Source organism: Oncorhynchus mykiss, chromosome 28 (assembly GCF_013265735.2).
Source record: "Oncorhynchus mykiss isolate Arlee chromosome 28, USDA_OmykA_1.1, whole genome shotgun sequence".
In the NCBI taxonomy this organism is placed as follows: Eukaryota; Metazoa; Chordata; class Actinopteri; order Salmoniformes; family Salmonidae; genus Oncorhynchus; species Oncorhynchus mykiss.
In genome coordinates, this window is record NC_048592.1 from 23,119,968 (window position 1) to 23,132,057 (window position 12,090).

Sequence of the window (12,090 nt, forward strand, 5' to 3'; positions counted from 1 at the left end):
CATGAACTCCTGTCTTGTTGCTGCATGTGCACAAACAGCTAAATAACTGAGGCATAGGGCGTAGCCTACCAGCCTTCCTGCCTTACCTACTACTGTAAACAAAGAACAATGGCATATAATTACATTAATTTATCAACTGGGTGGTTCGAGCCCTGAATGCTGATTGGCTGATAGCCATGGTATATCAGATCATGTACCACGGGTATGACAAAATGTTTATTTTTTACTGCTCAAATTACATTGGTAACCAGTTAATAATAGCAATAAGGCACCTCGGGAGTTTGTGATATATGGCCAATATACCACGGCTAAGAACTGTGTCCAGGCACTCCGCTTTGCGTAGTGCATAAGAACAGCCCTTAGCCGTGGTATATTAACCATATAATGACACCCCCTCGGGCCTTATTGTTTAAGTATACAACGGGTGGGTCTAATCCTTAATGCTGATAGGTTAAAAGCGCATTCCATTCGGTGTCTATTCCACAAGTTACAAATGGCTAAATCTATGACATTAAAATGCCTATTTACTCTGTTCCATCTGAGCAATCCACTGTCTCATCAGCCCAGGCACGGAAGTTAGAAACTTGATCTCCACTATAAAAAGCATCTAGACATGATCTCACATTTCTTTTAGACTAACATTTAGTTTTCAACAGTGGAGATATGTATAAACCTTGCTCTTTGTCTCTGACATTTTCAACATTGTTTAAATTTTCAAATTCGATCTCCAACTGTCCCATAGTAATGAACGTGTAAGGGTCGGGAGTCGGGATGAGAGAGGCAGGCAGCGTTTCTCAGCCAGTCGAAATCATGAATCAGCTGGCATCATTTTAATAAAAACAAAGAAATGTCAATTGAAAAAAGGTCAAATGAAACAAAGTGCAGCTCGTTTGCAGTCTTTCCAGCTTCAGTTTGAAGTTATTTTGTGTTATCTGTGTTGTTGGCTAGCTCCTCTGAACAACAGTTTCCTAACGAGAGAGCACATGTTCTATGCCAGGCGAAATCGTGCCTCATTAGCTTATTGTTATGGACGTATCCAAATTAATGTCACTAGGAAACAGCTTAAACAAATGCAGCTACTGTTGTTATTCTGTCTGCACTGTTTGATGTGACTATAAGTTAGCCGTAGTTAGCTAGCTAGCAAGCAAGTACCCCTATATAGTGTTGTTATTTTTATTTCATTGTGTTACTATTTTTCCTTTAGTTTATTTAGTTTTTAAAAAACTTTTTTCAACTCTGCATTGAGGTTAATAAGGGCTCGTAAGTAAGCATTTCACTGTTGTATTCGGTACATGTGACAAATAGATTTTGATTTGATGATGTGATACTGCACAGTATGTGAATAAATAATACTGTTGAAGGTTCTAACCCTGTATAATCTCTCGTGGACAGATCTGACCAAATGACGCAATATTTTTGTTCTGGCCTAACCGAGATTAGCCTGTCTAAAGTTGAGATACAGCAAAATCCAAATGGAAGGGATTTTTTTATCAGAAAGAAACCCTCCAGCAACTGCATGCATTGATGATGACATGTCCTTGATTTAAGTGATAATGCCCGAGAAGACGGTTTTTCGTGGACATATTGGCACAGGTGTTGTTAGGCCCAAGATGAAGTCGAAGGTTACCAACATATTCAAATAATGATTGACATATTTTAATTGAAAACTTTATTTTGATGAATTTATTCATACTATTTCATCCTTCCACAAGCCATAGTCCCGAAACAAATTTTGGGTTGCTACCCAAGCCAGCTGATTGTTTGTTCCATTGGCTTGGTTGCCAGAGACGCGACCCAGTAGTTAATGTCTTTTTGTTCTGTATCTATGGACGCGACCCAGTCGTTCGTTCCAAATGTTCCATTGCCATACTGGCTGGCAACGTTCTTATCCCTTGGTAAAGAGTCAATGTGTAGGGGTATGCAAGGGTTAGTCGAGGTGATTGAGGTAATATGTATGTGTAGATAGGGGTAAAGGGACTATGCATATATAATAAACAGAGCTGCAGCAGCATATGTGAAGAGTGTGAAGGAATGTAAATGCATATGTGTGTGTGTGTGTGTGGGGCGTCAATATGCATGTTTTGGAGTTTCAGTGTAGTATGTGTGAGTGTGTGGTTAGAGTCCAGTAAGTGTACATCGAGCCTGTGCAAGAGAGTCAGTGCAAAAAATAAGAATAATAAGAATAAATACAAATAAAATAAGAGGGTCAATGCAAATAGTCAGGATAGCCATTTTATTAAATGTTCAGCAGTCTCATGGCTTGGGGGTAGAAGCTGTTAAGTAGAGCTTTGGTCCCAGACCTGGCACTCCTGTACCACTTGCTTTTTGAGGATCTGAGGACCCATGCCAAATGTTTTCAAGAACAGGTGTTGTCGTGCCTTCTTCACAACTGTCTTGGTGTGTTTGGACAATGATAGGTCCTCAGTGATGTGGACACCAAGGAACTTGAAGCTCTCGACCGTCTCCAATATAGCCTTGTTGATGTGAATGGGGGCATGCCCTGCCCTCCTTTTCCTGTAGTCCACGATCAGCTCCTTTGTCTTGCTCATGTTGAGGAAAAGATTGTTGTACTGGCACCACACTGCCAGGTCTCTGACCTCCCCATAGGCTGTCTCATCGTTGTCAGTGATCAGGCCTACCACATTTGCATCGTCAGCAAACTTAATGATGATGTTGGAGTCAAGCGTGGCCACGCAGTCATGGGTGAACAGGCAGTACAGGAGGAGATGTTCAGTCCCAGGCTCCTTAGCTTAGTGATGAGCTTGGAAGGCACTATGGTGTTGAACACTGAGCTGAACAATGAACAGCATTCTCACATAGGTGTTACTTTTATCCAGGTGGGAAAGGGCAGTGCGGAGTGCAATAGAGATTGTGCCATCTGTGGATTTGTTGGGGCAGTTTGCGAATTGGAGTGGGTCCAGGGTTTCTTCGATGATGACGTTGATGTGAGCCATGACCAGCCTTTCAAAGCATTTCATGGCTACAGATGTGAGTGCTACAGGGCGGTAGTCATTTAGGCAGGTTACCTTGGCATTCTTTGCCACAGGGATTATGGTGGTCTGCTTGAAACATGTAGGTATTACAGACGGGGTCAGGGAGAGGTTGGAAATGTCATTGAAGACACTTGCCAGCTGGTCAGCGCATGCTCTGAGTACGCGTCCTGGTAATCCGTCTGGCCCTGCGGCTTTGTGAATGTTAACTAGTTTAAAGATCTTAATCACATCGGCTACGGAGAGCACGATCACACAGTCATCCGGAAAAGCTGGTGTTATCATACATGGTTCAGTGTTGCTTGCCTCAAAGCGAGAATAGAAGGCATTTAACTCGTCTGGTTGGCTCGCGTCACTAGGCAGCTTGAGGCTCGGTTTCCCTTTGTAGTCCGTTATAGTTTGCAAGCCCTGCCACATCCGACAAGTGTCAGAGCCGGTGTAGTAGGATTTGATCCTAGTCCTGTATTGAAATTTTGCCTGTTTGATGGTTCGTCGGGGTGCGTAGCAGGATTTCTTATAAGCGTCTGCATTAGTGTCCCACTCCTTGAAAGCGTCAGCTTTAGCCTTTCGCTAAGTGTGAATGTTGCCTGTTGCATGGCTTCTGGTTGGGATGTGTATGTACAGCACAGGAGTATGCTGACAAGAGATCGGTTCATAATAATGGCCGGAACGGAGCAAATGGAATGGCATCAAACACCTGGAAACAATGTTGTAGGAGCCAAATAGGTCATGTTGTATATTTGCATGTTTCCAAATCATGATACATTTCTGTTGTATGTTTGTTTACCATTAATCCCCTGTCAAGTGTGTGTACCCCCTCTACAGGCCAATGGAGAATACAGTTAAAAGGCATACATGCTCAAAGGCCTACTTGGAGTCCTGGAATGGCAGCACAGTCTTTTGACCATACCATACATTGTTTACCATGCAGTTTGTTTCTTTAGTTTATTGATCAGAATTCGTTTTGGTAGGGATTGGATACATTTTTGTATCCAGAAGAGTGACAAATAAATGTAAATGTTTTGGGATTTGTATGCATCAAGACTAACATTTCACCACTCTCCATTGTGGCTAAAGGACCATTATATTGGACAATTTAGCCACTACACATGTGTTTGATGTATTTATCTCAGCTCACTGGTCACCATAGCAGCACCCACCCATAGCACGCGCTCCAGCAGGTATATTTCACTGGTCACCCCCAAAGCCAATTCCTCCTTTGGCCGCCTTTCCTTCCAGTTCTCTGCTGCCAACGACTGGAACGAACTGAAAAAATCACTGAAGCTGGAGACGCATAACTCCCTCACTAACTTTAAGCAGCAGCTGTCAGAGCAGCTCACAAATCACTGCACCTGTACATTGCCCATCTGTAAATAGCCCATCCAACTACCTCATCCCCATACTGTTATTTTTTTATTTATTTTGCTCCTTTGCACCCCAGTATCTCTACTTAAACATTCATCTTCTGCACATCTATCACTCCAGTGTTTAATTGCTATATTGTAAATATTTCGCCACTATGGCCTATTTATTGCCTTACCTCCCTTACCTACCTCATTTGCACACACTGTATATATACTTTTTCTATTGTATTATTGACTGTATGTTTGTTTATTCCATGTGTAACTCTGGGTTGTTGTTTGTGTCGCACTGCTTTGCTTTTTTCTTGGCCAGGTCGCAGTTGTAAATGAGAACTTGTTCACATCTAGCCTACCTGGTTAAATAAAGGTGAAAAAATGTGAAACCAATACGCTCCTTCTGCTCCAGTCATTACCACGAGCCCGTTCTCCCCAATTACGGTGCCACCAACCTCCTGGGATGTACGGTCACTGTGGGAACGACGTTGAAAAATGCACTCATACACAAGCTGTGTGGGAGAGTTTTCCAGTCATCTGCTGATTCTCAGTAACTATACTGATATAAGTTTAAATATTAGACATGTGTTAACAGAATGAATGCTGAGCCCATGTGAGTGTTCAAAGCTGGATCAACATCGAGACAACTATTAGACATGTAAAAAACAGAATGTAACCATTCTGTGGGATGAGGCAAGGTAGACCAACAAGACGTGACTGGTCTGGGCCATATCGGAACTTGTGAAGGCTACTGGACACGCACATGGGTTAATCATACATAGACAACATCAGCCTGAACTTGTGAAGACCTTTGGACAGGAACATTAGCTAATCAGTGATAGGCACCAGTAGGAGTATATATGTCATGCCACCAATATAATCTATGCCCCAAAGGCTGAGCCAATAAGAGAATGGAAACGCAGTAAGACAACAAGATTCGTAAAATGGAGTGACAGTGTTATGTAAGGGTAAGACTGTATAAAAGCCAAGTACTAAGAATGAAGATTCAGTTCTTCCATGGAATTGCTCGGCTGTGTTACTGTTTGTAATAAAGTCTAATTTAATTTACAAGCTCCGGTATCTGAGAAGTATTTGATTTAATATTTTCCACAGCTGGTGACTGATGTGGAATACTCCTCAATGCCATCGGATGAATCCCGGAACATATTTCAGTCTGTGCTTGTGAAACAGTCCTCAAGCTTAGCATCCGCTTCCTCGGACCACTTCCGTATTGAGCGCATCACTGGTACTTCCTGTTCGAGTTTTTGCTTGTAAGCAGGTTTCAGGAGGATAGAGTTATGGTCAGATTTTCCAAATAGAGGGCGAGGGAGAGCTTTGTATACATCTCTGTGTGTGGTATAAAAGTGATCTAGAGTTTTTTTCCCATCTAATTGCACATGTGACATACTGCTAAAAATTAGGTAAAACAGATTTCAGTTTTCCTACATTAATGTCCCTGGCCACGGAGATATCATGGATATCTAAACAGGTTGTGTTGTGCTGCATGTAAAATTGAATATCCATTTTTAGATGAAGAATGAATTACAGAGAATACAGAAGTAAGACAATATGAAAGAGAGGTTAAACAGGCTAGTAATAGGGGTTGCAACAATTTCGGGGGGTAATTTTAGAAGAGAGGGTTCAGATTGTCCAGCTGATTTGTCACAGGATGTTTTTGTGCTGTTCAAGGGCAGTCAAGTCTGGGGTGAACCAAGGGCTCTGTCTGTTCTTAGTTCTACATTTTTTGAAAGGGGCATGCTTGTTTATGATGGTGAGGAAAGCACTTTTAAAGAGCAACCAGGGATCCTCTACTGATGGGATGAGGTCAATATCCTTCCAGGGCCAGGTTGATTAGAAAGGCCTGCTCGCTGAAGTGTTTTAGGGAGCGTTTGACAGTGATGAGGGGTGGTCGTTTGAACGCGGACCCATTATGGATGCAGGCAATTAGGCAGTGATTGCTGAGACCCTGGTTGAAGACAGCAGAGGTGTATTTAGAGGTCAAGTTCGTCAGGATGATATCTAAGAGGGTGCCCATGGTTAACGATTTAGGGTTGTACCTGGTAGTTTCCTTGATAATTTGTGTGAGATTGAGGGCATTTAGTTTAGATTGTAGGACGGCCGGAGTGTTAAGCATATCCCAGTTTAGATCACCTAACAGTGCGAACTCTGAAGATAGATGGTGGGCAATCAATTCACATATGGTGTCCAGGGCACACCTGGGGGCTGATGGGGGTCTATAACAAGCGGCAACGGTGAGAGACTTGTTTCTCAAAAGGTGGATTTTTAAAAGTAGAAGCTCGAATTGTTTGGGCACAGACCTAGATAGTAAGACAGAACTCTGCAGGCCCTCTCTGCAGTAGATTGCAACTCCGCCCCCCTTGGCAGCTCTATCTTGTCGGAAAATGTTGTAGTTGGGGATGGGAAATTTAAGGATTTTTGGTGGCCTTCCTAAGCCAAGATTCAGACACGGCTAGGACATCAGGGTTGGTGGAGTGTGCTAAAGCAGTGAATAAAACAAACTTAGGGAGGAGGCTTCTAATGTTAACATGCATGAAACCAAGGCTTTTACAGTTACAGAAGTCAACAAATGAGAGTGCCTTGGGAATGGGAGTGGTGCTGTGGGCTGGGTTAACCTCTACATCACCAAAGGATGTAGGAGAAGGAGGAGAAGGATAAGGGTACGGCTAAAGGCTATAAGAACTGGTCGTCTATTTCGTTCGGAACAGAGAGTAAAAGGAGAAGATTTCTGGGAGAGGAAGAATAGATTCAGGGCATAATGCAGAGTTGAAGTCGGAAGTTTACATACATTTAAGTTGGAGTCATTAAAACTAGTTTTTCAACCACTCCACAAATTTCTTGTTAAGAAACTATAGTTTTGGCAAGTTGGTTAGGACATCTACTTTGTGCATGACACAAGTAATTTTTTAATTGTTTACAGACAGATTATATCACATTTCCAGTGGGTCAGAAGTATTACATACACTAAGTTGACTGTGCCTTTAAACAGCTTGGAAAATTCCAGAAAATGATGTCATGGCTTTAGAAGCTTCTGATAGGCTAATTGACGTCATTTGAGTCAATTGGTGGTCTCCCTGTGGATGTATTTCAAGACCAACCTTCAAACTCAGTGCCTCTTTGCTTGACATCATGGGAAAATCAAAAGAAATCAGCCAAGACCTCAGAAAAAAAATTGTAGACCTCCACAAGTCTGGTTCATCCTTGGGAGCAATTTCCAAACGCCTGAAGGTACCACGTTCATCTGTACAAACAATAATACGCAGTATAAACACTATGGGACCACGCAGCCGTCAAACCGCTCAGGAAGGAGAAGCGTTCTGTCTCCTTGAGATGAACATATTTTGGTGCGGAAAGTGCAACTCAATCCCAGAACAACAGCAAAGGACCTTGTGAAGATGCTGGAGAAAAAAAAAATATTTTCCCACAGTAAAACACGTCCTATATCGACATAACCTGAAAGTCCGCTCAGCAAGGAAGAAGCCACTGCTCCAAAACTGCCATAAAAAAGGCCAGACTACGGTTTGCAACTGCACATGAGGACAAAGACTGTACTTTTCGGAGAAATGTATTCTGGTCTGATGAAACAAATATAGAACTGTTTGGCCATAAAGACCATCGTTATGTTTGGAGTAAAAAGGGGGAGGCTTGCAAGCCGAAGAACACCATCCCAACCGTGAAGCACGGGGGTGGCAGCATCATGTTGTGGGGGTGCTTTGCTGCAGGAGGGACTGGTGCACTTCACAAAATAGATGGCATCATGAGGTAGGAAAATTATGTGGATATTTTGAAGCAACATCTCAAGACATAGTTAAAGCTTGGTATCAAATGGGTTTTGCAAATGGACAATGACCCCAAGCATACTTCCAAAGTTGTGTCAAAATGGCTTAAAGGACAACAAAGTCAAGGTATTGGAGTGGCCATCACAAAACCCTGACCTCAATCCTATAGAACATTTGTGGGCGGAACTGAAAAAGCGTGTGCGAGCAAGGAGGCCTACAAACCTGACTCAGTTACACCTGCTCTGTCAGGAGGAATGGGCCAAAATTCACCCAACTTATTGTGGGAAGCTTGTGGAAGGCTACCCGAAACATTTGACCAAAGTTAAACAATTTAAAGGCAATGCTACCAATTACAAATTGAGTGTTTGTAAACTTCTGACCCACTGGGAATGTGACGAAAGAAATAAAAGCTGAAATAAATCATTCTCTCTACTATTATTCTGACATTTCACATTCTTAAAATGAAGTGGTGATCCTAACTGACCTAAGACAGGGAATTTTACTAGGATTAAATGTCATTTGGCTAAGGTGTATGTAACTTCCGACTTCAACTGTATATTCAAAGGTATGGTATGATGTGAGTACAGTGGAGGTAAGCCTAGGCATTAAGTGACGATGAGAAAGGTTTTGTCTCTAGACTCACCAATTAAGCCAGGTGAGGTCACCGCATGTGTGGGGTGTGGAACAAAAGGGCTATCTAAGGCATATTGGGCAGGGATGGGGGCTCTACAGTGAAATAAGACAATATTCATTAACCAAAACAGCAATAGACAAGGCATATTGACATTAGGGAGAGGCATGTGTAGCCGAGTGATCATAGGGTCCAATTAGTAGCAAGAGATGAGTCAAGGAGACATGGCGACAAGGCATTTCAGACAGCTAGCAGGCCGGGGCTAGCAGATGGGCCGCCGGCGACATCGCAACGGAAGAGCCTGTTGAAACCACTTCGGATGATTATGTCGGCAGACCAGTCGTTTGGGTTCGGTATGGCTCCATGTCGGCAGTAAAGGCTCCAGGCCAATTGGCAAAAGAGGTATTGTAGCCCAAGACTTGGCTGGTGGACCTCTTCGGCTAGCCGGGAGATGGGCCTAGCTCAAGGCTAACTGGTGCTTGCTTCGGGACAGAGACGTTAGCCAGGAGTAGCATCTCGGATTGCTAGCTAGCTGCAATGATCCGGTGTAAATGTTCAGAACTTGCGGTAGGAATCCAGAGATGTGGTAGAGAAAAAGCAGTCCGATATGCTCTGGGTTGATATCATGAAGAACACTCAACATGTACTGCACTGAAATAATGACTGGTGATTGGTTGAAAGAAATTGAGAAAGGCCTCCTGAGTGGAGCAGCGGTCTAAGGCACTGCATCTTTTCCAACAGTCTTGAAGGAGTTCCCACATATGCGGAGCACTTGTTGGCTGCTTTTCCTTTACTCTGCGGTCCAACTCATCCCAAACCATCTCAATTGGGTTGAGGTCGGGTGATTGTGGAGGCCAGGTCATCTGATGCAGCACTCCATCACTCTCCTTGGTCAAATAGTCATTTCAGAGCCTGGAGGTGTGTTGGGTCATTGTCCTGTTGAAAAAGGAATGATAGTCCCACTAAGCGCAAACCAGATGGGATGGTGTATTGCTGCAGAATGCTGTCATAGCCTTGCTGGTTAATTGTTCCTTGACTTCTAAATCAATCACAGACAGTATCACCAGCAAAGCACTACCCACAACCTCCAACCTCCATCACACCTCCTCCTCCATGCTTCATGGTGGGTACTACACATGCAGAGATCATCCGTTCACCTACTCTGCATCTTACAAAGACACTGTGGTTGGAACCAAAACTCAGAAATTTGGACTCATCAGACAAAAGGACAGATTTCCACCAGATTTCCACCATTGCTCGTGTTTCTTGGCCCAAGCAAGTCTCTTCTTATTATTGGTGTCCTTTAGTAGTGCTTTCTTTGCATCAATTTGACTATGGAGGCCTGATTCACACAGTCTCTTCTGAAGAGTTGATGTTGACATGTGTCTCTTACTTGAACTGTGTGAAGCATTTATTTGGGATGCAATTTCTGAGGCTGGTAACTCTAATGAACTTATCCTCTGCAGCAGAGTCTCTGGGTCTTCCTTTCCTGTGGGGGTCCTCATGAGAGCCAATTTTATCAGCTTGATGGATTTTGACGACTGCACTTGAAGAATCTTCAAGTTCAACAAAGTTCTTTAAATTTTCCATATTGACTGACCTTCATTTTATTTATACTTTTTTATTTAACTAGGCAAGTCAGTTAAGATCAAATTCTTATTTTCAATGACGGCCTAGAACAGTGGGTTAACTGCCTTGTTCAGGGGCAGAACAACAGATTTTTACCTTGTCGGCTCAGGGATTCGATCTCGCAACCTTTCGGTTACTAGTCCAACGCTCTAACCACTAGGCTACCTGCCACCCCCACTAGGCTACCTGTCGTTTCTTGGCCCAAGCAAGCAGTATGGACCCCTGCCTTGTCACAACACAACTGATTGGCTCAAACGCACTAAGGAAATCAATTCCACAAATTAACTTTGACAAGGCACACCTATTAATTAAAATGCATTCCGGGTGATTACCTCATGAAACTGGTTGAGAGAATGCCAAGAGTCTGCAAAGCTGTCATCAAGGCAAAGGGTGCCTACTTTGAAGAATCTGAAATAAAAAATATATTTTGTTTTGTTTAACACTTTTTTGGTTACTACATAATTCCATGTGTTATTTCATAGTTTTGATGTCTTCACTATTATTCTACAATGTAAAATATAGTAAAAATAAAGAAAAACCCTTGAATGAGTAGCTGTGTCCAAACTTTTTTACTGGTACTTTATATATACAAATCAAACACTGTTCATGCTGTTAGTGAGATGGTGGTAAAATGAAAGTAAAAATGGTAGTTTCCAAAGATGACCATAGATTTCAGAACATGTCACATCTTTTGTTTGGTACATTCTGTCCTTTTATCCCCCTATGTGTTGTTCACTGGGAGTGGCTTGAAAGACCTGTTCTCCAGCCAAATTCACACAATCACAGTAAAAGTGTCTAGAATCACATGAGGCTCCTGGCATCTAATGATCTACTTCAAAAGTATACCAACATTCAGAGGGGATACCATTGCTTATTTAGTATTACCTTGGGTACCTACCAATGTTTGTACATGCAGTGCTTTTGGAAAGTTATACAGACCCCTTGACTTTTTCCACATTTTGTTACGTTACAGCCTTTTTCTAAGATTTATTTTAAAAAAAAATCCTCAGCAATCAACATGGAATACCCCACAAAGCAAAAACTGGTTTTTAGAAATAGAAAACAGAAATATGTTATCTACATATGTATTCAGACCTTTGGCAATGAGACTCGAAATTGAGCTCAGGTGCATCCTGTTTCTATTGATCATCCTTGAGATGTTTCTACAACTTGATTGGAGTCCACCTGTGGTAAATTAAATTGATTGGACATGATTTGGAAACGCACACACCTGTCTGTATAATTCCCACAGTTGACAGTGCATGTGAGAGCAAAAAGCAAGCCATGAGGTCGAAGGAAATGTCCGTAGAGCTCCGAGACAGGATTGTGTCAAGGCACAGATCTATGGAAGGGTACCAAAACATTTCTGCATCATTGAAGGTTCCCATGAACACAGAAGCTCCAACATTCTTAAATGGAAGAAGTTTGGAACCCCCTAGACTCTTCCTAGAGCTGGCTGTCCGGCCAAACTGAGCAATCGGGGGAGAAGGGCCTTGGTCAGGGAGATGACCAAGAACCCGATGGTCACTCTGACAGAGCTCCAGAGTTCCTCTGTGGCGATGGGAGAACATTCCAGAAGGACAACCATCTCTGCAGCACTCCACCAATCAGGCCTTTATGGTAGAGCAGCCAGACGGAAGCCACTCCTCAGTAAAAGGCACATCACTGCCAACTTGGAGTTTGCCAAA